This window comes from Thermobia domestica, chromosome 4 (genome assembly GCF_964235325.1).
Source record: "Thermobia domestica chromosome 4, izTheDome1.hap1.1, whole genome shotgun sequence".
Classification (NCBI taxonomy): Eukaryota; Metazoa; Arthropoda; class Insecta; order Zygentoma; family Lepismatidae; genus Thermobia; species Thermobia domestica.
In genome coordinates, this window is record NC_137457.1 from 85,960,647 (window position 1) to 85,988,509 (window position 27,863).

Here is a 27,863-nt window from a genome sequence, read left to right on the forward strand (position 1 = left end):
AGAGATTGTGAATTCAAAACGAGGGCTTAAAAGAAATTGCAGCACCATATACAGTCGATAATTCAGAAGATAATTGCCTAATCATATACAAGAAGAACAAACTTAAAGATCGTTCCCCTTACTATGCTATCAAATGACAAAAGAGAAGTCTATATAAGCCTCTTAATGAAGCAGAAGAAAAATATCCGAATCATGAGATAATATATGAAAAGTTTAGAGATTCTAACAGTATTAAGTTATTCAACCTAATGCAGCAAGAACTATATATTCGTAAAGGTAAGGGTAATGGGTTTTGGACATACCTATCAGAAAAAGATTTGGTTAAAGAAATTGATAGTTTATATGATCGGTTAATATCTAATCCTATGTAAAAGCTTTAAATATAACTTTTATGAGTATAATTCATAAAAGCTTAACATTATTCTTCACTAACCTAAATCCACTCTTCATCTTCATAAAAAAACGTGCTATCAATATCAGGGTCTTCAGGATATATAGAATAAACCGGATTATCAAAATCAAGTTCTTCTGTAGAATATTAAATATCGTTGTTGTCGCTGTTGTAGTTGTTGTTGTTATGTATAACCGCTCTACACAAAGAACAAGTGTTATTATTTCCTAACCAGGTAAGCATACACTTAACACAGAACACATATTCGCATGTTGTTTTACACAATTGAGTTTTTGTTTCTTTGCATATTGGACATTCTTCTGAGTTTTGTATTAAGGGTAAACCTTATGAAAGTAATATTAATTTGTTTCTAAGGGGATTGCTAACATGCATATTTACTCTTAAGAATTGAACTATATTAATCATGTCTTTGATTGCTATTAGAAAGTTTTCAGAGAACCTCCTATTGCAACAAGTATATACTATCTTGCTTATATCTAAGCCTTTTCTTTCAAACTCGAGAATGAATTTTCGCTTTTATCATCTAAACTAACTTTTGGCCAGTAAACTTTATTTTGGTATTTTCTCACATGTGTTTCATCTAGTTGTCATGTAATAGCTTGCCACTCGATAAGAGAATTAAATTCGCTAACGAAGGTTGTTAGTTCTTTTCCTTCAATGTAACATCTTTTAGAAACTATATTCCAAAGGAGTTTATTTTTAAAGGTTCTTGGGAACGCAAGTTTAAGCAAATTTGAATGATGAGAGATTATATCCCAATGTAAGTATTCTCTGAATTGTGTGCAAACCTTAATAACTTGTTTCTGTGTATACCTTCTCCAGTTATTTTTTTCACTGAACGCAAGCCAATCAATCCCTTCTTTAAACTCATTAAGAGAATCTTCACTCATTTGTGGAGCATATTCATACATGTAGTAATCCCAATGAATATGTTGTCTTGTATGTTCTTTATGTTTTAATACGATTTCTGGTTTTAAATGATGATAACATCTTGATCTATAACTTGGTTCACACAATTTGTCAGAGGAAAATTTAACACCATACTTGAAATGATGTTTTCGTGTTCAAGTAGGTTCTCTTTTTGATAATTTGACCCAATCGATGTGTTCTTCATGATTTTCAATAAACGAAAGTGATAGTTTATGGTTTGATGTAACTGAACGCCAATGTACCTTGTTTTCAAAAGTACGTAGAAGGTCATCGGATAAGTTCTTTATTTCTGAAATTGGCTTCCATTCTTCGAAATTTCGACTATTAAGTACATCTATAACTATATTTCTACAAAAGCGGATTTTGAAAGTAGTTTACGATATATTCAGGATTTAATTTTTGAACCATGTCTTTTATAAGTTCAGTTAGTCGTTGTAAATTTGTAGAAGCCGTTTTATCTTGCTCACTTGGTTGTTGTGAATTTGTGGTAGATATTCTTAGAGACTTATTTTTATGCTCATTGATTAAGTTTATAAATTTGTGCTTTCGTAATCTTTGAATAACCATGTATTCCTTTCTCTCTGCAATATTGTTTAAGTTGGGGAATGGATTTCCTTTCCATAGTCTCGTTTTTTATATAAATTTTAAAAAATAATAATCATTTTTGCTAATTTTCTATATAATAAATATGGAAGCACATTGTAAATTGATGCAAAATAAGCTTATCCTTATTCATCAAGATCTTAAACTCATAGCAGCACTACTATAAAAACATATATTAGTAAAAGAACAAGAAATGTTATTAAAAGAAAGATTTACACCAGAATCAAATTGGGATAGCGATAAAGAGATTGAGTCCACAAATATGGTGAGGAGGCAGATTTAAAAAAGGAATAATAAAAATGAATTATTTTTTCATTAAATCAATAGTAGCTTTGATGTGTTATTACCATGAAAGCCATGTTCTAATACAATATGCTAATATACATCGAGATTTCCCACGTCAGAATGAGTATTAGCTGTTGTATTAGATAACGAAAATGATTTTAAAAATTTTGGTGAAGATAAAAATTGAAGAGTGATAATAAGATTTTCTATATAATAAATAAGATGAGTAATTATAATAGATTTACTGTAGTAGAGTTAAGACGACAATGTAAAGAGAAAGGAATCAAAAGATATTCCCGATTAAGAAAAGCAGAACTTATTGACCGTATTAAACAGCATGAAGATGAGCAAAACACATTAAACATAACCAAATATTTCAATTTCAAGAAAACATCTTTGGAAAACCAAAACCTAAGAGATTACGTAGGAAGAAAGCTTTAAAACTGTTCCCATTTAAACAACAGATTTTTGGAGATCCGAAGCCTAAAAGAGCAAATATAGTGTCGAACTAAAAGAAACTTCATTTAAATATAGATTACATACTTTCAAAATAAAATACACAGGTGGATATAAAGATCCTTCCAAATTCCTACGTTCAATTAGCAGACCGGTTAAAAGTATGATTAAGAATGGATTTATATATTTTAATGCACTTAAGGTAAATATGTCATTTACATGTAGCTTCAAAAAAGATAAACAGATTCAAGAACATAATTTTAAAACATCAAATGAAGTTATACTTCAATTCACTGATTTAAATGAGTATTATAAAAATGCAATTAGAAAAACTAGAGCAGAGATGGAAGAGTTTCAAGGAAAGCGTCCAGGTTGGACTTTGCATTCTCTTGACTATCTTGAGCTAAGAATTAACGAATACGTAGCAATGAATGGATCATCATATATAGAACTTCCAGAAACAATTCAAAGAAGAAAAGCATGCATTAATATTAAAAACAAAGATAAAAAACGCTTCTTATGGTCTGTTCTAAGAGCATTACATCCTGTTGATAGAAATCCACAATGAGTTCCTAGACAATATGAACAAGAATTGGATAAATATTTTAAAGATATTCCCTTTCCTCTACAAATTACTGATATAGCAAAATTTGAAAAAAGAACTAATATATCTATTAGTGTCTTCACCATAGATTATAATGAAAAAATCTACCCACTTAGAATACCCAATGGAAGAAAGCAAAATCGTATTCGTCTTTTATATTTAAAGAAAAGAAATAAAGCACATTACGGTTTGATTAAAGATTTTTGGAGGCTTGTTGGAAATCAAATAACAAAAAATGAACATAAGAGATTTTTATGTGAGGGATGTTAGTTAAGCATTTTAAATCAGAAGAATAATTAAAACGGCATGAAGAATACTGTGGTTTACATTCTGCTGCTAAGATCATTTTGCCTAGAGATTGGAATAAGATATTAGAATTTGTAAATGATAAGCATTCTTTAAGAATACCATTCCCAACAATGGCAGACTTAGAATCAATACTAAGAAGAATAAGTACATGTCAGCCTGATCTTGAAAGATCCTACTGAAATCCTTATCAACTACATGAACCTAATAGTTTTACTTACTATGTAAAAATCACTTTAGATTTCTATACAAGTGAATCAGTAGAATACATAGGAGATAATGTAGCAGATGAGCTTATAAAAAGGTTAACAGAAGAAGCAATCAAAGTAGCAAAAATATATGATACTTATACACCTATGACTCCATTATCTGAGCACGAAAAAGAGATATGTGAATCAGCTACAATATGCCATATTTGTGAGGGAAGTCTTGAAGCTCTGCCACGTTTATTAGTGAAGAAAATAGAAAGCTTAAAGATTAAAATGGAGTATTTAAAGAAAAAGATAAAAGAAGTAGTTATACACTTGGAAGAAGAACATCATTTTAAAATAGAGGAAGAAGAGGATGATAGCATAACAGAGATAAAAGAGCAGAGAAAAGAGATAAAAGAAGTCCCAGTAGAATGTAAGAAAAAATATAAAAAGCTTAAAAATAGTAGAGATGCATGTAAAACAAAAGTACATGATCATGATTATTTAGCAGGTAAATTTAGACGTGCTGCTCATTCTTATTGTAATATAAAATATAGAAATCCAAGATTTATTCCTGTATATTTCCACAATCTCTCTAGATATGATGCGCATTTATTTATAAAAAGTTTAGGAGGCGGGGATGAGAAAGAAAAAATAGATGTAATAGCTAACACTGAAGAAAACTACATTATATTCTCAAAAACCATTCGATATAAGGATGCAAAACGAAAAGATAGATCTATCAATTTAAGATTCATTGGTTCATTAAGATTTTTTATTAAAAGGTTTAGCAGAGTTTACAAAGAATTTAAAGCCAAAATTATTTCGAGAAACATCAAAGTTTTTCCCGATTGATAAACTTGATCTAGTTACTACTAAAGGTGATTATCCATATGATTATGTTGATTCTAAAGAAAAGTTAGAAGAATCAGTTCCAATATCTATAGACAAATTTACAAACAGATTAACAGGAGAAAAAATGAGTCCTGAGCTCCATAAGCATCATGTACGAGTTTGTAAAGAATTTGATTTAAAAAAATAAGTGAATATACTCCATTTTATAATAAGACAGATGTTCTTCAACTAACAGATATTATTGAAAATTTCAGAGATACAGCTCTTAAAACATATAAATTAGATCCAGCGTGGTATCTTACCGGTCCTGTTTTTTTTCTGGGATGCAATGTTAAAGATGAAAAAACAAAAATTAGAATTATTAACTGACTATGACAAATTACTATTTATAGAGAAAGGTATTACAGGTGAAATTTCTCAATGTTCAAATCGATATGCAGTTGCAAATAATGAATACTTAGATAACTTTGACAAGAAGAAAAAAAGCTCTTATATAACTTACATGGATCCAAATAACGAGTATGGTTGGGCGATGAATCATCACATGCCGTATGGAGGTTTTCAATGGATATGCGTTAATAAGTACAATGAGAAACACTTAGCAAAAACTATACTAGAAACAAAAGATGATTCTGAAGATGGTTATATTTTAGAAGTGGACTTCCAAAGAAACTCCATAATAAAAATTCAGATTTTCCCTTACCTCCAGAACACTATATTAATAACAAAAATCTTCCAAAGTTATTCACAACTCTATATGATAAAGAACGTTATATACTACACTATCAAAATCTTAAATTCTATTTGTCACAAGGAATGAAGCTTAAAAAATACATAGGGTAATAACATTTAAACAATCAGCCTGGTTAAAGAAATATATAGATCTAAATACTAATATACGGTCACAAGCAGAGAATGCATTTCAGAAAAATGTTTATAAGTTGACTAATAATGCTGTTTTTGGTAAGACTATGGAAAATATAAGAAAAAAGAATAAATGTAAGATTAGTATTATCTGTCAGGAAAGTAAATGTACACCTATTTTTCGAGTCTGACATTCCAGCTCTCCATCGGTGGAGAGTATGAGAATTAAATCAATCAAATTTTTACAGAGGGGCAAAAAGAAACGTTTAATCTGAATAAGACATTGCAGAGGGACACAAGCTGTGAATACGAATAGTGCATAGTGTAAATAAAGGACGACACCAAAAGAGAAAGCCAGAAACAGCTGTTAAACTTAGAAAAAAGAGTAAAAATTGTTGTAGTGGGAACATAAAACACAAATACAACAAATACGCCGACAACTAAACAATCACCATGCCATGATCATGGTGTAGTGGTTAAGGTGCTGGCTTACAAATGCAAAGGTCGCCAGTTCGAATCTTCGGTGAGGACTTTTTAAAATTTTTGTTAATAATACATGCAGCTAATGAGAGATGGTAAAAGAGGTCGTATTTAGTATTTCGTAGCAATTATTATTGGTAATGTTTAGGACTGATAATACTTTTTGTCTTTGCGTATTGCTTTTATTCTTTTCTTCATTTCGAAAGAGAAGAATATCCGAATAAATGCCACCAAAATTCCTCATATTTTGAATGTAAACGCCATTTGCAATTAGTAAAGAATAAAAATTGAACGTTCCGATGTAGCTGCAAAAAGTAAAAAGACAAACATGGAAGTGGAGTGTTCGAATCCATACTCATGGTTATTAAAAATACAATTTCTACATGCCTTACTTCTCCCGACAACGTTTCTACGTTAGCAAGTAGGAGGTTTGTGTTTAGGTTAAGCTGATCAATACGTTTTGCAAAGGGGCCCGGTTTAGCTCTGACGCACCACAGGTGCGAGAATTGAGTAAAACACTTTTTCTCTCTCCCTCTGTGTGTCTACTTATCTATCTATCTGTATATATATAACGCTATTTGTGAATGCCGTAACCACCCTAATTTTCAGCGGATTGAGACGAAACTTGGCAAAAACATTAATTGTTGAAATATCGACAGTTCATTGACCACAACAATGAGATGAAAATGTTCAAAATGGCGGCACTTCAAACTCCCAAAAATTTCCAAGGGAACCAAATTTCGCCAATAAATAGGTATTTAGAAAGTTTGAATAAATTTTCCTCTTTTACTGAAATATTTGTGTGCAGAGACTTATTGAAATATTGGACCCGATTAATCGCATAAATAATGTTCACGCCCTTTCGCTACGGTAAGGGTTTTTTTTGTTGCAGGAGGGGGTTATTTTCGTACCGGAACAAGATGATTGTTAGTGATGATATGAAATTACACATTGAAAGTGAAGTAACTTGTGAAACGTGTTATTCGAAAGAATAATATAATAAATGTGCTTTCCTCTAACACAGAGAACTGTAAATCATGTATTTCAAGTTCGGGGGCGTGAATGGCGAGGAATGTTATTTGATTTGCTTTTTAGTAACACATTGCATTGCAAATAAAGGTAGACGACATTAGTGGTAAGTAATAATAATAATAATAATAATAATAATAATAATAATAATAATAATAATAATAATAATAATAATAATAATAATATAAATAATAATAGGTGTTGTTTCTGGCAAGGCAATATCTTCCTCAATTCTTCTTCAAACGTAATAATTGTAACGCCATATCTCCCTTACAAACAAAATATTAGCAATTTATATCGAGAGAACGGGGAATTGTAGAGTGATGGGAGCAACGTTGGACAGAATGCACTCATAGTAATCAGAAAAATAAGCGATTTCAATGCAAAATGAACGAAGAGTCATTGTCATGGGTAGTCATGGAGCCAAGGGAGAGCCTTCTTTAGGCAAAAGGTCGATAACTTATATCGAGAGAACAGGAGGTGATAGTGAGATGGGACCAACGTTGGACACCGTGGACCCATAAGGCGCATCGATAAAATTAGGGGGGGCGCCAGCCAGCCTTACTTATTTCCACATAATAATATAAAATTATATAGTCGAAATACACACACGAGTTAGCTAGTAATATTTCAGATTATTATTATCGACAGCGTCTTTCATTACGTGTGCATGTTTGACATGAAGCCAAAGAGAAGATCCATCATTCGTAGAAAGAATAAGAGTAGTCAGTTACTTTAACTGTGAACGACAACGAAAAATACGGAAAGAGTGGTCACCTCTAGCCAGGGGTCGATCCAGGGGGGGGGCGATCGGGGAACTTTTTTGATTTTATATATATAAATAAAACCCATCTCAAAGTTTGGAGCCCTTAAAAGTAACAGTATGACAACTCACCGTCCTTCCCAGAAGTCGTCCCTGGATCCGTCTCTGCCTGTAGCGTAAAGAAACAATACTTTCTCTCAAATAAATAAAAAATCAAGCCGAGATAGATTAGAACTTGCATGGACGGCACGAAAAGTCAGTGCTTTGTCCACTTTTTTTCTTTAACTGACTCACCGAACGTGTTTCAGTAACTCACTTATTGCTAATTTTACTTGCTTCACTCGTTTAACTTGCTTTTTCTAATAACTTATAACGACAGGGACACGAACACAGAAACATAAGGAACAGTTAAAATCATAGATGCTCTCCTGCCGGGAATCGAAATCGGGACACCATACACCAAAGGCGCACTTGCTGGTCACTAGACCAGCGGGGAGGGCACTGCTCACATTCTGTGTCGTTAGGGATTACGACCACTGTATTGCCAGCTATTACTCCTGTGGGTTGTATACTATGATCACATGTTTCTTCTTTGCTGGAAGAGTTAAACCTACATTCTATGTAATACATGAGGTATTTAGACCTACATGCTCTTCATATAATGTAAGAAAAGGATCATGCTGGGAATAAGAAAAAGAACATTCCTTGGAAAAAACGGAAACTATTGGTATCAAAAAGATTTATCTACGAGGCATGCGCAGTAGTATATTTCAGAATAGTTACTGTTTAGTTCAGTAAACGAAGAAAGGGGTATAAAAAAGCAAATATGTCGCGTCAACGAGATGGACCAGAGTTGACAGAGGCGGAAGCAGATGTGTAGTAATACAACAACTTGGTTAAAATGATAATTGGTTCTTTATTCTGTAGTTGATCGTATCACAACTTTACGGGAGAGCAGAGAAAGACTTACTAACGCTGTCATATAGTAAGCTTTAGTAACACGATCATACAGACACAAATGGATGTAACTGTGAGAACTACAACTTGGATTTAACGAAAGCCGTTTAGATATTCAGTGGTTTGAAGGGTTGTATAAGACACAATACAATTCTTCATACTTCAGCTTCCAGTAACTAGATACATGCTGTCGGATAGATACTGAAACTGCTGTCGGATTTTAATACATGACGTATTGCAGGATGCAAAATGATTTGCATTACTTGTTTGTTTGTAGACAGCTACTAGCTTAGTGTTCTGAAAGGTTGTGTATAAACTAAAGATAGTCAATTCCGGAATTATTACTTTTCGGACTCCCGAAGGTAAAACAGGACAAATTCCGGAATTCGGAAAATTCCAATTTTGGAATATTTCCGGAATTTAGAAATTTCTGATTTAGTTTACATTCCGGAATTGGGAAAAATCCGATTTTTTTAAATCCCGAGTTTTTCTCAATTCCGGAGTTTTCTAAATTCCTTATTGTTTCCGAGTTCCGAAAGTATTATAAATTCCGGAGCTTAACTGAATTTCATAATTTTCCGAAATCCGGAAAGTGAAAGTTCTGCTTCCGAAAAATGAATTTATTTTGGTTAATATAAATCGTGGCGGTAATTGCGACTTCTTTGAAAGAAATGGGGAGTATGAGAATTCAATCTGTCATATTTGTAGTTTCGTGTGGAGAAAAAACAAACTTGTGAACCAGCGGTTTAAGAACAACTCAAGTTATTAATGTAAACTTTTCCGACTTTATAAAAGAAATACGAAAGGCATTTTGAATCGAAGAAATATAACATACAAGTTTGCAAGCGGAGACAAAGAAATCTAACGTAACCATACTAAAAACGAATCTTTTACCGCGTAGCGATCGCAGTTCAGTGGTCAAGGTGCTTGTGCGAATGCACATTGTAATTGTTTTTTACTTCAGGATTTTTGATGGCGATTGTTCAGCGATAACATATGTTTTATTATATTCAGATATTTGAATACTCGGATGTTTCAATATTTGAACTATCAAACCTTCAGGAATAATAATAATAATAAACTAATAATTATTATTATTATCTCGTAGAAGATTAAAAGCTAGGAGCTAATTATCGCTCAGGTCATACCATTAGAAGCAGAAACGTGACATTTGTTAAGAATATTTCGGTTTGGTTTAATGTTGCTCACGAGAAGAGGAGTTTCTCATCTCGTTTCTAAAACAAATAAAATAACATGAGAATTAACATTTTACATTCGAGACTGGTCAAGGCTAACTCAAAATTTTCGTCTCTCTTTGGAGATGGGTATCGAGACGAGCCGAAAAGTGTGGTAAACATTTCCCGTCTTGCCTCGATTCTCGAAATAATGTATGTCCATTCTTTAAGTAACAATTGCTCTGTAGACTGAATCTCATGGGCTATTCGTTACATTATATTTCAGAGCTCATTGAATTATGCTCTGTGTAGGTATTTTGTAGCAAAGCTTTTATATTTACCTCTGCATATCTTAAAAATTAGTTTATTATATGCCTTACTGTTGCGTGATATTCAGTTATATTTATTAAAGTTATTTTCCTTAAAACATACAGTAGAATACTTTCTATATGAAATTTCAATGGAACGTTGTAGTTTAAAATGTTGGTAGTTTCAGAGGTGTGTCTTGAAGCAGTAGCGTAGCCAGGATGTGTGTTTGGGGGGGAGGGCCCAAGTGCTGTTATAGGCACATATAGAAAAATTACAAACAAAAAATATATAAATATAAAAATATATAAAAAATTACAAACATCAAAGTACCAAAGTACATTGTCGGACCTCTTTGGGGGGGGCCCTCCGGGTCCCCCTCTCCCTACGCCACTGTCTTGAAGGTACGGAACCCTTTCCCCGAAATATCTACTTTTAAGTAAGTTTTGCCAAATTTCAACGGCAAGCTTAAAACTTTTGTTATTATTATTATTATTATTATTATTATTATTATTATTATTATATTAACACCCTGTATAATCTTTAAAAGATATACGGTTTGTATCTGAGTAGTAAAAGCTATTTGACTGTCGATCTCGGTCGTCGAGAAGTCTTCAGGAGGGAAGGACATCGGTCACGTTCTGGGTTTGAGTTCCGAAGGGGCAAGTTTTCGGGCTCGAGCCAAAAATTGTTAAAAGTTATAGGCTTCAGCCAAACATGTTCAAAACAGCTCGGACCGGGTTTAGGCTTATCAACGGCTCGGCTTACAGCTCATTCACTATCGAACCGAACCAAGAAGTGAGCCGAGCCAACAGCTCAACCAACCGAGCCGATTTGAGCCATCGGCTTAGTTGAACTGAATCGAAACGTGCCGATGGACTAATTTCAACTTAGCTGGCTTGAACCGGTTCACATGAGCCGAGTAGGGGACCCATCCCAACCGAGAAAGCTCGAGCCATCTTCTCAATTGAGCTGAGTCGATGGCTCGTTCCAACTGAGCCGGCTCGGGTCATTGGCTCATCCCAACCGAGCCGACTCGATCTGTTCGCTCAGTTGATACGAGCCGAGCCGGTTGATATCACTACCCGAGTTGGTCTTCTGCTTGGGCTCAAAAATTCGACAGTGAAGGTCTCAGCCTTGATTTTAAGAACAACAGTATATACTTATATTGGTGATTACGACATTTGAGGCTGTCTCGTAATAATGAAAAAAACCTTGTCTTCTCGTTATCTAGATGAGACGAGATACACAAAAATTGCCCCACCAGATGCACTAAAATTACGAGACGAGAAGCACTCCTGTCGTGAGCAACACTAAAAAGTATTCCACATTAGTGCTTACATTTCTCATGGCTTTTGCTTTCCAGTCTAATCAGGCCATTATTTAAAAAAGAGTTAAAACGAGCTGAACGAGCGAGCGAGCCATTATCAAACTCGACTCAACTCGAAACTCGCCCAGGAAAACAGCTTGACCTTGATCGTTACGCGGTAAACGATTCGTTTTTAGTCTGGTTACGTTAGGTTTCTTTGTCTCCGCTTGCAAACTTGTATGTTATATTTCTTCGATTCAAAATGTCTTTCGTATTTCTTTTATGATGTCGGAAAAATTTACATTAATAACTTGAGTTTTTATTAAACCGTTGGTTCACAAGTTCGTTTTTCTCCACACGAAACTACAAACATGGCAGATTGAATTCTCATACTCTCTATTTCTTTCAAAGCAGTCCCCATTATCTGGTCAAAGACTTCTTTCCACCTTGATTCATATTAACCAAAATAAATTCATTTTTTGGAAGTGGAACTTTCACTTTCCGGATTTCGGAAAATTACGGAATTCAGTTAAACCCCATAATTCAGAAGAATTCCGGAACTCGGGAAGAATCAGGAATTTAGAAAATTCCGGAATTGAGAAAGAATCCGTATTTCGAAAAAAATCCGGATTGTTCCGAATTCCGGATTGTAAACGAAATCAGAAATTTCTAAATTCCGGATTTTTCCGAATTCCAGAGTTTGTCCGGTTTTACCTTCGGGAGAGCTTAAAGTAATAATTCCGGAATTGGCTATCTCTAGTTTATACACAACCTTTCAGAACACTAAGCTAGTAGCTGTCTACAAAATAAACAAGTAGTGCAAAGCATTTTGTATCCTGCAATACGTCATGTATTAAAATCCGACAGCAGTTTCAGTATCTATCCGACAGCATGTATCTAGTTACTGGAAGCTGAGGTATGAAGAATTGTATTGTGTCTTATACAACCCTGCAAACCAATGAATATCTAAACGGCTTTCGTTAAATCCAAGTTGTAGTTCTCACAGTTACATCCATTTGTGTCTGTATGATCGTGTTACTAAAGCTTACTATATGACAGCGTTAGTAAGTCTTTCTCTGCTCTCCCGTAAAGTTGTGATACGATCTACTACAGAATAAAGAACCAATTATCATTTTAACCAAGTTGTTGTATTACTACACATCTGCTTCCGCCTCTTTCAACTCTGGTATATCTCGTTGACGCCACATATTTGCTTCTTTATACCCCTTTCTTCGTTTACTGAACTAAACAGTAACTATTCTGAAATATACTACTGCGCATGCCTCGTAGATAAATATTTCTGATGCCAATAGTTTCCGTTTTGTCCAAGGAATGTTCTTTTTCTTATTCTCAGCATGACCCTTTTATTACATTATATGAAGAGCATGTAGGTCTAAATACCTCATGTATTACATAGAATGTAGGTTTAACTCTTCCAGCAAAGAAGAAACATGTGATCATAGTATACAACCCACAGAAATAATAGCTGGCAATACAGTGGTCGTAATCCCTAACGACACAGAAAGTGAACAGTGCCCTGCCCGCTGGTCTAGTGGCTAGCACGTGTGCCTTTGGTGTATGGTGTCCCGATTTCGATTCCCGGCGGGAGAGGATCTATGATTTTTAACTGTCCTCGATGTTTCTGTGTTCGTGTCCCTGTCGTTATTAGTTATTAGAAAAAGCAAGTTAAACGAGTGAAGCAAGTAAAATTAGCAATAAGTAAGTTACTAAAACACGTTCGGTGAGTCAGTTAGAAAAAAAGTAAACAATGAACTGGCTGTTCGCGCCCTCCATGTGAGTTCGAATCTATCTCGGCTTGATTTCTTATCCATTTGAGAGAAAGTATTGTTTCTTTTCGCTAAGCTTGTCACTCTTTTCGTATTTTCCGCCGTCGTTCACAATTAAATTAACTGGCTATTCTTATTCTTTCTACGAATGATGGATCTTCTTTTTGGCTTCATGTCAAACATGCACACGTAATGAAAAGACGCTGTCGATAATAATAATATTAATAATAATAATAATAATAATATGAAATATTACTAGCTAACTCGTGTGTGTATTTCGACAATATAATTAATTTTATTATGTGGAAATAAGTAAGGCTGGCTGAGCCCGCCCCCCAAATTTTTTGGATTCGCCTTATGGGTCCACGGTGTCCAACGTTGGTCCCATCTCACTATCATCTCCTGTTCTCTTGATATAAGTTATCCACATTTTGCCTAAAGAGGGCTCTGCTTGGCTCCATGACTACCCGTGGCAATGACTCTTCGTTCATTTTGCATAGAAATCGCTTATTTGTCTGATTACTATGAGTGCATACTGTCCAACGTTGCTCCCATCACTCAACAGTTTACCGTTCTCTCGATATAAATTGCTAATATTTGGTTATAAGGGAGATATGGCGTTACAATCATTACGTTTGAAGAAGAATTGAGGAAGATATTGCCTTGCCACAAACAACACAAATTATAATTATTATTATTATTATTATTATTATTATTATTATTGTTGTTGTTTTACTTACTACTAATGTTGCCTACCTTTATTTGCAATGCAATGTGTTACTAAAAGGCAAATCAAATAACTCGCCATTCAGGCTCCCGAACTCGAAATACATGATTTACAGTTCTCTGTGTTAGGGAAAAGCACATTTATTATATTATTCTTTCGAATAACACGTTTCACAAGTTACTTCACTTTCAATGTGTAATTTCATATCATCACTAACAATCATCTTGTTCCGATACGAAAATAACCCCCTCCTGGAACAAAAAAAAAGCCTGACCGTTGCGAAAGGACGTGAACATTCTTTATGCGGTTAATCGGGTCCAATATTTCAATAAGTCTCTGCACACATATATTTCTGTAAAAGAGGAAAAGTTATTCAAACTTTCTTAATACCCATCTATGGGCGAAATTTGGTTCCCTTGGAAGTTTTTGAGAGTTTGAAGGGCCGCCATTTTGAACATTTTCGTCTGATTATTCTGGTTAACAAACTGAAGATATTTCAACAATTAATGTGTGTGCCAAGTTTCGTCTCAATCCGCTGAAAATTAGGGTGGTTATGGCATTCACAAATAGCGTTATATATAGAGAGATAGTTAGATAAATAGACACACAGAGGGAGAGAGAAAAAGTGTTTTGCTCCCTTCTCGCACCTGTGGTGCGTCAGAGCTAAACCGGGCCCCTTTGCAAAACGTATTGATCAGCCTGACCTAAACACAAACCTCCTACTTGCTAACGTAGAAACGTGGTCGGGAGGTGTAAGGCATTGCAGAAATTGTATTTTTAATAACCATGACTATGGTCTACTTCCATGTTTTTCTTTTTACTTTTTGCAGCTACATCGGAACGTTCAATTTTTATTCTTTACTAATTGCAATTGGCGTTTACATTCAAAATATGATGAATTTTTGTGGCATTTGTTCGGATATTCTTCTCTTTTGAAATGAAGAAAAGAATAAAAGCAATACGCAAAGACAAAAAGTATTATCAGTCCTAAACATTACCAATAATAATTGCTACGAAAGACTAAATACCTATTTTACTATCTCATGAACTGCATGTATTATTAACAATTTTTTTTAAAAATGTCCTCACCGAAGATTCGAACTGGCGACCTTTGCATTTGTAAACCAGCACCTTAACCACTACACCAAGATCATGGCATGGTGATCGTTTAGTTTCGGCGTGTTTGTTGTATTTGTGTTATATGTTCCCACTTCAACATTTTTTACTCTTTTTTCTAAGTTTAACAGCTGTTTCTGGCTTTCTCTTTTGATGTCGTCATTTATTTACACTATGCACTATTCGTATTCACAGCTTGTGTCCCTCTGCAATGTCTTATTCAGATTAAACTTTTCTTTTTGCCCCTCAGTAAACATTTGATTGATTTAATTCTCATACTCTCCACGGATGGAGAGCAGGAATGCCAGACTCTAAAAATAGGTGTACATTTACTTTCCTGACAGATAATACATAATGAAAATTTGTTAGAGGATTTAGTAGCTAAACCTAGCTTCAAAGATAGAACGATATTTTCTGAGAATTTAGCTGCTATTCATATGTATAAAACTAAAATTGTATTTAACAAACCTATCCATGTAGGAATGGCAGTATTAGATATCTCTAAAATCTATCATTGACTTTTACTACAACGTTTTGAAAAAGAGATGTGGAGACAATGTAAAATTGTGAATGACTGATACTGATTCTGTTATAGCACATACAGAAACAGAAGACTTTTACGAAGATATGAAAGATATGTATGAATATTTAGATACCTCTGATTAAAAAAGACAATGAATATGGATTGAAATTAGTTAAAAAAATGTATTAAGAAAATTTAAAGATGAATTGAAAAGTGTTGTAATAGAGAAGTTTGTAGATCTAATATCAAAAATATATGCTATTAAAAAGAAAGGGGTAGATCAGGATGGACAGATTAGAAAAGCAAAAGGTATAAAGAAAAGTCTAGTTATAAAAGATTGATCATTTGAGGATTATGAGGACTGTGTTTTAGAAAAGAAAGAGTTATATAAAATATAAAATCATATTCGTAATAAAAAGCATAATGTATACTCAGTAGAAGAAAACAAGTTAAGTGCTTATGACGACAAGACATATATATATTGAAGGATGGTATACATAGTCTAGCTTGGGGTCATTATAACATAGAATTAAGGAAAGAAGATTTGATTCCTAAGTTAAAAGAGTTATATGATCAATGTGCTAAGAGTAGACAAGAAAGAGAAACACAACGAGTAGGAGAGCTAAATTAGATTTAAGTTTTTTATAGTTAAAAGCTATAAAGTTCTATACGCGAACAACTCTTTAGCCAATTTTCATATGCCAGAAGTCTAGTCTTAAAAATATAGTAAAAATTGTGCTTGTCAACTAATGTTAAAAATGCTTACTAATTATGTTAGTCATCTAGTGGCAATTTGTAGTTAGTGATATTATACGAATTTTCTTTAAATTCTTACATTTTACTTTGTATCCAATCATGAAGTTTTATGTGGGATATGGAGCAAAAGGCTTCATTGTAATATGCAGGAATTCCACATACAACACATTTATTATTATTATTTCTTTCATTAATTAAGTCATAACAAGATGTAGTATAGTCCCTTCTAGTAAAATATGGTGGGAAACCAACACGTATTATATCTTCAAATAAAATAACTTGTGGTGCTGGTAATGTAAAACCTACAGGGCTGTATGTTGAATCTACAAACTTACATTCCGATAATGTAGCTGGTCTTAAAATCATAAATCGTGTGTCTATATCCTTAAAGAAAAAATACATTATTTTTATAAAGTCATGCTCTAACATTTTATTATGTATTTCAATCACTCGTTGTTTTGATGAGAGTGAATAATTTACCAACCGTCCAGAATAATTAAAACCATGTTCAATTTCTTTATTCATATTCTCTACTCTATAACATCTTTTACAGTTATCAGACCTCTTGTTTCCATTTCTAGTTAACTCTTGGAATTGTTTTAATTCTCCACAAATTACACACTTTTTCATGATTTATTAAATATAAAATATCCAAAATAGTTAGTTCATTTTTGTTTGATTTTAAATGTCATAAAGTCCTACTCAATCTCACTTTAACATTGTTCTATCCTTCTGTGTTAAATAATATTTGTCAAAAGTACTAGGAGGGGGAATTTATACTTAAACTGACACCTGGAGGGGAAAACGATAGTCAAAAAGTGTGCGTAAACTAGATTTTTAAAAAGATTTAGCCTAATTCGTTGGTTAGGGGGTGTGCTAGAACCGGTATATACTTCACTACTTGCCGTGTTGTGTGCTTTTCGTTTTTCAATATTTTTTTTTCATTCAATATTTTGTACTGTCGAAGTTCGATCGATTACCACGATATGACATTCCTATTTTAATTCACTTTTTTTTAAATGTAAAGCATTTTCTTCCTAGATTCCAGGTAGCAGGTCTGAAAGGGATCGTAAAATATCTGCAACTAAAACTAACCCTTTTAAAGTTATTTTTCTTGTTCATTCAATACAGTAACACACGCGTGCCAGTCCACCTACGCATGACGAAGTTCACTCTTTTACATATAGTTGTCCAAACACATGTAGACAACACACATGCGCCTGTTTTCCCTGGATTTTCCCGATTGACTCCAAGGCCAACGAACAGGGTAATCATTTGTATCAGCCTCAGCCAGCAGTGGCATCTAGAGGGTTGTTAGAACTTTCAGACCAAAATCTCTTAAAAAAATATCTTCTCATCGGTGTTTACATTATTCGTTACGTGTTCAAAAATCGTTAATTTATTCTCCATTGATATTGAAGCTATAGTGTTTTCTTATGAAAAACGCTTTGGCGTGAGAAACCCGGTTTCGATTCCCGTCAGGACCTCATCTGGTTCGGATTCCATGTTAATCAATAGGTCCCGTTTCATATAGCCTCGTTGCTGAAAGGGAACGTTAAACTCAAAATCAGCTCAACTCTTATGAGAAACGCGTATAAAAATTCTTACGTCCTTTACCGGGATTCGGATCACGAACCTCTTATTACAAGAAACATGAAAATTTTACAATTTCTTTGGCCTCGGTAGCGTGAAACATTCTTGTCTTCGCTTCGAATAAACTTCTCAGTTTTACCAACCACACATGGAATCCTTGCGTTGTTTGGTGGGTTTAAAGAATATTTTTAGAAGTTAATGCTTGAAATATTTTTTTTGTAACCCATGATGGTTTCTTGTAAAATTTAAGGAATATTTAATTAAAATGTACTATTAAAAATATTTGAAAACAGGGGGGGTTTCAAATTTTCTTGCCGGACGAGGGGGGGCGAAATTTCTAGATCCGGTACAGATACTGACAAAACATTCTATATTTTTAATTACATATTTTAAAAGTTAAAGAAGAGGGAGATGTTAAGGTGGTTAAAAAACAATTTATTTACCAATAGATGGCATCATAATCTTCCTGTTTTCCATGCTTATTTTTCATCTACAAAAAAATCCAAATTGCTCTTACAACTTTTAGCCTTTTTTGTGCATGTCTTTAATACGTTCTAGAACACACACCCACACGCACACACAATGTATTTGAGATATTTCTCTACTTTGCAACATTGAAGGCTTTTTTTCACCTTCCTGAAGAATTTCTGTTTTAAGAAGGGCTGTTTTTGAAGGGAAAAACTCGAATTTGTGGGTAATTAGGTCGGTGCAAATGAAATAAACCTTTGACGTCTTGTGTTAAGCATAATAAAAATTACCTGATACATATTGTGCTAAATTAGAAAGCTAATATACTTTAGAAATATTCAATTAGGGATTCTAAAATATAACTAGCGCCAGAGAAAAAGCAAAAAAGCCCAAAAACCAGTTTTTTAATTCATGAACAAATAAAATAGAAATCTTTTCCTCATAGCATCCCTTTTATTCCCAGGACTCAAAACCATTAATCGTACACCATGTCTTTCCTGATAATACTATTTAGAAACCGAAAACTAGTTAGTTACCAGCTCTCTTATTTCGCCTCCGATTTTAATTTTCGCAGCCATCCTTCGTGGCAGTAAAATAGAGTAAAATATATTTGGAACTTAATTATGCCGCTGCATGGAATGTTGGTTCCCAACGACGCATGGTTTCCAATGTTGGGCAGGCATTAGGAAGCACACATCCTTCTTGAGGGTTGTACAATAAGGGATAAAATCGCGTACGAAGTACGTTAAAGCATGAAATCACGACAAACTAAGAACATTGCAGCACATTTGTGACAATGTAAGAAATTGCAGTTAGTAGTTTGGAGTTTATAATTAAGAAAGAAAGAAATAGACTTGAATAAACGATTTTTCACTGTCATAATGTGCCGCATAACAGAGATTGTAAGTTATTTCTCAGAACATTACATCTAAGGCACCGAAACTATCTTTCATATTCAATGCCCTTACACCATTATTCATGAATCGCTGAATGCTTGCAATAAGTTTGAATTTTATTGTATCTGAGCAGAAGGATTTTATTTTATCTAAGTAACGTTTTCCTTGAATTAATTACCACACCTTAGTACAGATGTTTCATTGTAATCATTTTAACATTTAAAAAAGAATATTACAATCTTCAAATAATTTAGGACACTTTTTTCAACATGCAGATAATCTATACTCAAAGAAAAGGCCCTATAGCCTGCAAGTACTCAGTAGCATAGCCAGGATGTGTGTTTGGGGAAGGGGGCTAAGTGCTGTTATAGGTACATATAGAAACATTACCAAAAAAAATATAAACACAAAAATATATAAAAAAATTACAAACATCAAAGTACCAAAGTACATTGTTTGGCCTCTTTGGGAAGGGCCAGGCCCTTCTGCACCGCTACCCAACGCCACTGCAAGTACTGTTTCCTTAGTATTCCAAATGAAGCGTCAATATCCCAGTGAAGCAGAAAAAAGAAAAAAGAAAAAGTCAGCTGATGAAACATCACAGATGTCCAGATTGTTCATGGAACACTTTCTGAAAGGTATGTCTTCCAATGCAGGATGTAGTAGTGCGAGAGATAATTTCGAAGCGCTCCATCAATCAACAGACAACGGTGATGACAATAGCGCTTTGATTGGTTTGACATCTCCTCCACTACTTCTCGATCCAGAAAGTGAAGACAAGGGTGAGATTTCGCCCACACCTATCTCATCACATGACGGGAACTTTTTGAAAGACTCTGAGTGCAGTAATGACTGTCACGATGTTGAAGATAGTGAAGAACAACAATCAGTGAAAAACAAATCGTCTGCTACTACGTAGAAAAGAAACCCATTTCTAGAGAAGCCTGCAATATAATTGACGATGCTTTTCGTGATATAGCACACTGGGAGCTCCAGATTTCCGAGTCGTTTCGCCAATTAATGGTTGAGATAGGTCCAGAAGAATTACAGAATAAAGACTGTCATTTCACGAAAGATAGTTCAGGGCGGTCACTTTCGAAAGAGTGGTTTGAAAGAAAGATGTCAAATGGGCAAAAAAGTCTCCAGATCTTGGATGTGCTACTCTCCTCGAAAACAAGTGTTTTTTTTATTGCGTGTTATTTCCGGATGGCAGAATGAAAGGAAGCAGATTTTGTAGTGGTAAAGGGTTCACAAATTGAAGAAAGTTGAATTCAAGAGTTTCCGATCATGAAAGCTGCCCTGGTCAGCGATCTTCTTTTTGGACATGGAAGGATATGGGACGTAGAACGAAGAAGGAAAAATCATTGATGACAATCTGCAAAACCAAATAAAATTTTCTACTAAAAAGTTGAGAGACATTTTAGGAAGTATCATTGCAATAATTCAGTTGCTTCTACAACAAAATATTCCTTTTCGTGGACACAGAGAGTGTCTTATTGATAACCAAAATCCGGGCAACTTTTTGGCTTTAGTTAAATTTCTGTTAAAATTTGATCCAGATATGAAGTCACATATTGATTCAATAAGCACTAAAACGGAAGGACAAAGACGATTATTTAACTTTTCACATGAGAACGAACGAATTGATTAACCTTCTTGGAGAAAAAGTTCGACAGCATTAACTTGAAAGCGCGAGAAGAGCAACATACTTCAGCATTATATACGATTCAACTCCTGATTGTTCTGATGGGGAACAGTTGTCACAAATCATTCGATTTGTTGACATACAACGTGTTTCTGTTCAAGTTCGGGAAGCATTTATTGATTTCCTCTCTGTCGAAGGAAAAACTGCTCGCTAGAGAAGTACATAAAGTGGTACGCGAAGATCTGCATGTGTTATATATCGCTAAAAAGATCACACCGAGTATATTTCACATGTGAAATATCTCGTTTGAATGAGGCCTGAAGAGGGCGTGGCGACCATTTAAAGATCAGAGGAAGGCTCCCTCCGAAGCACCAAAAAAGTGTATAAAATAAGAAACTATGAGGTAATTGTTTTGAGACGTGGTATATATAGGTTTGATAGGTAGCTGGATACGAATCTGACACCAAATGTTTACAAGTCAAAATTGGCGGATCCAAAATGGCGGACGCAAATTACAAAGAAACATGCTTTGAATCTGAAATCAAGTATATGGAGATATTCGACGTCGCTGTATATAAATCAGATGCTAAGAGTGTAAAATTCAAAATAACAGTTCCAAGATGACGGACAAAATGTAAAATACTGCTATTGAACTGAAAGCAGGTGGATAGAGATTTTAGTTGTCGCTGAATACGAATTCAATGTCAAGCGTACAAAGTGTAATATGACGGATCGATTGTGGCGGTCAAAAATGCAAAAAAGTTATGTACAGGACTGGTATATGTTATTCTTACACATGTAATGGAAAAATACCAATAGTGCATGATGTGTTACAATAAATAAATAAATAAATACGGAACGTGTTTTGTTATACAATCATGCCAAGCCTCAGGCACAGAATGCGGAACAGGTTTTGTAGTGCACATGAAAGTTTTATGATATGAACATATTGCAATCATAGGCAATAATTATTTTACTACCAACTCCCTCCCCCGACGCCACAGATATACGCAGGGATCAGCATGTGTTATATATCGTTGAAGAGCTGCATCGACTACTCTTCATATCTGTAATATCTTGCTTGAATGGCCTTTGTAGGGTATGTTGCAATTATTTTCGTATACTATCTGAATATTCGAGCAATGACAGTGAAAAGTAAGCGTTTAAAATATCTTTATACTTCCATAACTGTCTTTCCGGTTTCATATTATGTCGTATACATTTCTGAACAATATGTATGATAAATATCTACTCTCCGTAGTAGCTATTCTACTGATATCGAGAGTAATTTCGACCTTGTGTGCTTTTCCAAATCGAGAGAAGATCGAGAGGGATTTAAGGCTCGTCTCGATACTCATACGTCCATTCTGTATTTTTGCACCTTTTGTCTACCGTATTAGATACGTCATATTTCATTTTGCACTTTTAACATTGAATTCGTATACTGCGACCACGAAAACCTCTACTCCCTGCTTTCAGTTCAAGTATTGTTTTACGTTTTGTCCACCATATTGAATTTACATTTTTAGCATCCGATTTATACACAGCGACGTCGAATATCTCCAGATACCTGATTTCAGATTCATAGCACGTTTCTTTGTATTTTGTGTCCGTCATGTTGGATCCGTCAATTTTGATTTTTAAACATTTGGTGTCAGATTCGTATTCAGTTACCTTTCAAACCTATATATACCACGTCTCGAAACAATTACGTCATAGCTTTTTATTTTATTCACGTTTTCTGGTGTTTCGCAACGAGCCTTGTTCTGATCTTTAAATGGGCGCCACGTCCCCTACAGGCCCCATTCAAGCAAGATATTTCATATGTGAAGTATACTCGGTGTGGCCTTCCCAACGATATATAACACATGCAGATCCACGCGTACAAATTCATGTACTTCCCTAGTGAGAGTATTTATGCTGAAATACTAACGAAACTTCAACGTGATAGGCTTGACATTCAAGTTCGCAGAGGCCAGTCTTATGATAATCAAGCTACAATGGCCGGTCAATATTCTGGAGTTCAAATTTTGATAAGGAATATAAATCCTTTTGCCATTTTCGTTCCTCGTAACAATCATTAATTGAACCTTGTTGGCGTACACGCTACGCACGTTAATATTCTTGCGGTCAGTTTCTTTGGAACAATGGAACGTTTGTTTGTATTCTTCTCTAGATCTACTCACAGCTTGAGTGTACTGCAAAGGCACGTAAAGATTGCTCTGAAACATGAAGGTGACACTAGATGGAGTTCAAAAACAGAAGCTTTGAAGACACTTTCTAGTCGATTAGACGAAGTAATTGATGTCTTGCAAGAACCGCGTGACAATTCGACTGAAACGCTTGATACTCGAAGAGATGCTGGTCTTCTTCTTGCAAGCATCCACTCTTTTAACTTCATCATATACTGTATTTCTGGTCTGAAGTTCTTCCATATATTGATCGGATCCGAAAATGCATTCAATCTCAGGATATGAGTTTCAATCAGGCTCTTATTTAGTTACAGAGCGTGGTTGACACAATTGCTACCTGGAGACTTGAGGTCGCTGAGAAAATCATATACGCAGCTGAAGGAAGTTGCAAAAGATAGAACATAACTGTGGGTACACGCAGTAGGAGAAAGAAATGCTTACCTGGAGAAGAAGCAAAGGGTGAATCTCTCAATGCACAGGCCGAAGTGAAACGCTCTATCAATGAAATTCTAGATGAGATGAGACAACAAATGTATGACTGTTTTACTCAGATGCGTGATCTGAACGATATATTTGGATTCCTGTGCTCTATCGCCAACTTTGCGCATCAGCTAGATGATGAGGGCGAGAAAATGCTAAAAGCATGTTACTCTGATTTTGCTTTGTTCTACCCGAATGACTTGGATGGCATAGAATTATTTCAGGATTGTAAGGATATAATTCGTTCACTAACGTGTGCTCAGAAAGCTAAAGAACAACTTGACTTTACCCCACGTCGCGCCATTTGAAAGGTCTTTCAGCAAAATGAAGCTCATAAAATCATACTTGCGCTCCACAATGAGTCAAGAAGGACTCACGAATCTGGCCATTCTTTATCGAAAATGAGAAAGTATCTACTTTGGATTTTGATAATATAGTTGAGACTTTCGCAGCTACCAAAGCAAGGAAAGTAGTATTTTGAATCCCGGTGGAACACACCCTAATGATGTAGTGGAATTATTGTCGACATGTTTCAAACTTAAGACAATAACAATACACAAATACCAAAATAATAAAACTTAGTCAAGATCTGTCGATTGATGGGTCGTAATCAAAGTAGGATTGCGCAACCCGTAGTAGAATTCTGTGCTCACATATTTAATCCATGATATATCTTCGTAAAATAAGTGTAAAATCAGGATACAATAGTAACAAACAAAAGGCATGGAGGAGAGAAACGTTCTAGTGCTTAAGTGTTCATTGATATTTCTGCAAAAGCAGTGGGACTAAATAGATCATACAGTATAGTGAAACCTAGAGAGACACCTAGTAAAAAATAAATGGAGAAGACAAACAGAAGATAAATATATTCCAGCTACTATGTACTGATAGTTCGTTAAAAAGAAGTGTTTAATTATGATGTATGATTCTGGAAAGAAACCGAATGTTAAAGTGAATGGGGTAAACTATAGGTGAAAAATCTAATAAAATAAAACCCATGTAGCGTAAATTTAGACAGGTGAGAAACCATGAATAAGCCTAACAATATGAGAAATTGCACAGGAAAAATACCAAGGGCGAGAACCGAACAAGAAAATTCTAGAAAACGTAGAGGTCACATTTAGAAATTGCATTGGTTATATTATTTGCATTTTCTTCAATATCAGCTCATTGTTACATTTACTACGTAATTTTATCTCTAAATGTATTATTAGGGATATTATTTCCACTATTCCATATAATTACAGTACGAGTTAACTAGCATAGTATAGATATAGGATAAATTCTGGATTCTTTGTTGTTACGTTATGTTTGTTCTTACAATTGTTATTTCTGTCGTAGATTGTTTTCCTTATAATTGTATCCCTAGTCATTTTTATATTGTCTTTTGTTTAAAAATGATTAAAAAAGAAAAATGCAATGATAGTTCTGGTACAGTTTTATTTTTAAATACAAGCCTTAAGGTGGTTCTAAGCATTAAAAAATAGACAGGAATGCTGAATGTCACCCCCATTTATCTAATATATCCCAGATTAAGATGGTTTACACACACATATACCAAAGGGAAAGGTGGAGGAGTAAACAGAAAGATGATTATGCAAATGTATAAATCATAATTGTTCGAGAAGGTTCCACTATCAAATTTACTGGCCCGGTACCCGGGCCTCAGTTTGCCTTTCGCCGCCACTGTTATTTATTACAAATTGAGAAGAAAGAAAGTAATTCTATTTGATGGAACAAAGACTGAATAAAAATAGTGCTTCGTTCTTCCCTTATACATTAAACAAGTGTCACATATACACCACGTGATGGTGTTTAGTTTTAATGGCTTGATATTATTTCAATTATTATTAAGTGGTTAAAATTTATATGAATTCTAGTTTCAGCAGAAATATGAGAGTGGACACTCAATATATTCTTGGGATGCTTAATTTATTACAGATGACCGCGTCTTGTTATGTAATACAGTTTTCATTTTATGACGTTAAAGCAAACTCATATTGTGTTTGTTATACGTAGAGCAATACTTAATAATTTTCGAAAGAAAATACAGTATAACCTCGTTAACACGAACTCGCTTAAGCCGAACACTCGGTTAGGACGAACAAAATTTCGGTCCCGGCATCGCTGTACGTTATCTTATAGGAAGTTTTATCGGTTAACACGAATTTCGGTTAGCACGAATTACGAACTAATTTTTAGTCCCTCGAATCAGTAAAGGTTTTCATTTATCACGAACTTTCAATCCTTTTTTTTAAGATAATTTTTCTTATTTCAGATTTCACTCCAGATCAGTTTTTGGCATACACTATTTATACAGACGAAAATTGCCTTGTAAATAAGAGAAAAACCAGAAACAGGTATCTTTCCTCTCTTATGAGGTGTTGATTCTGTTTTCCGTCAAGCGCTGAACATGCAGGTGCTTGGCAGACGAGCTGGCGACAACTCGAGACAAAACTTCTTATCTCCCCTGTAACTCCAAACTGGTGACAGCAATCATAAATACCTTTCCGTTACTAGCGGTACTCACCCTGCTAGCGGAGTTATGAATTTTATAACTTGACCTGGATTTTCTGCGTGGAAACTTTTCTTTTTAATCTTCGCAGATGGGATAATAAACTTACTGTAGTGTTTTCACTTTTAAGAGGATGGTACCGAGACTGAAACTAGTCTCGATCTCGATCTTAACTCGAATTTGAGACCGAGAAGTGCTTTTCGAAATCGAGACGAGACCGAAACTCTCAGTCTCGTCTCGATACAATTCTTTGGATGGTATCAAGACAGAAAATAGTCTTGGTCTCGTCTCGAATTTGAAACAGAGACGAGACCGAGGCTACTCAGTCTCGTCTCGATACCATCTCTAGTGTTTTCTATGACATACATAATATACTGTAGTGGTATGTATAGTCTGTATACTGTAGTGTGGATGTATGGAGAAAATGTATTCGAATAATAAAATTTGGGACCCCGGTTAACACGAATTCTTTTAACACGAACTCCTGATTTTTCAGTCCGTTGGAATTCGTGTTAACCTGGTTTACTGTATTTCTTTCAATAGAATGAGTAACAACTGAAAAACAAACGATTAGCTTCCGTTTCGAATCAAAATTTGAAAGTGGGGTCAGTACGAAGTAGGTCCCAGCTTTATTTTAAATATCTCTTAAAGCTTTTCGAAATAAATTATTCTTTCTTTATTCAAAACAACCAATAAAAAACGATTGATTTTAGTTTCGAGTTGGATTTTGAAACTGAAGGTGAATGTAAAGAAACCCCAAACTTCATTTTGAAGTATCTCCTGAAGGTTTTCGAAACAAACTATTTTTCTTCAAAACAAGCAAAAACAAAAGATTGATTCTGGTTTGGAATCGAAATTTGAAAGTGAGGGAGTTAGAGTGAATTTGCCCTAAATTTGTTTTGTATAAATCTCTTAGTGTTTATAGAAACAAACGATCATTTGTTTCCATTCCAAAGAGTCAACAACACGAAAAGCAAACGGTTGACTTAAGTTTTAATTCGAAATTTGAAAGTCTGGGGGGAAGAGCAAGGCAAGTTTATAGGTGTATATGAAAGTAGTCTCACGAATATCGAATATGACTAACTTCTAAGATAAGAAAATTCTGTCTCTGTGTAATTTTCTGCATCTCCTCCCTAATGTTGGTAAATAATTTTTGCTTTTCTGGCAATAGACTAAAAGAGGCTGATTCCGAACTTTTGGGATAAAACAGCTGAATAAAACGCTGAATATAAATGCAAGTTGCAAAAACAAATTACGATGACATACCTTGATATGTCCTCCAAAATTTCCGAGTGGGTAAGCCAGCACGATATATATATAGGGTAACTGTCCCAATAATTGGCAGTGTAGCAGTAGTTGACACTGTCGTTTTTTTTCGCCGCAATAAGGCTGCAGGTCTAAGTACCAACAAATGCTGCTACCTTTTATTACTTTGTGGTGTTGTCAATCTTACACCACTGCTAATATTTGCCACTAGGTGCTACTACTCCAAAATACGCAGAAGATCGATGGACAGTGAGAAGTCAACTGTGTTTTCAGCCTTCTAGTAACGGTTTCGCTTAAGATAAGTTGTTTTCGTTTCCGGAGAATATCAGATAGATCCTAATAAAAACTGACTAGTTAAAGAGCTTTTGATGTAA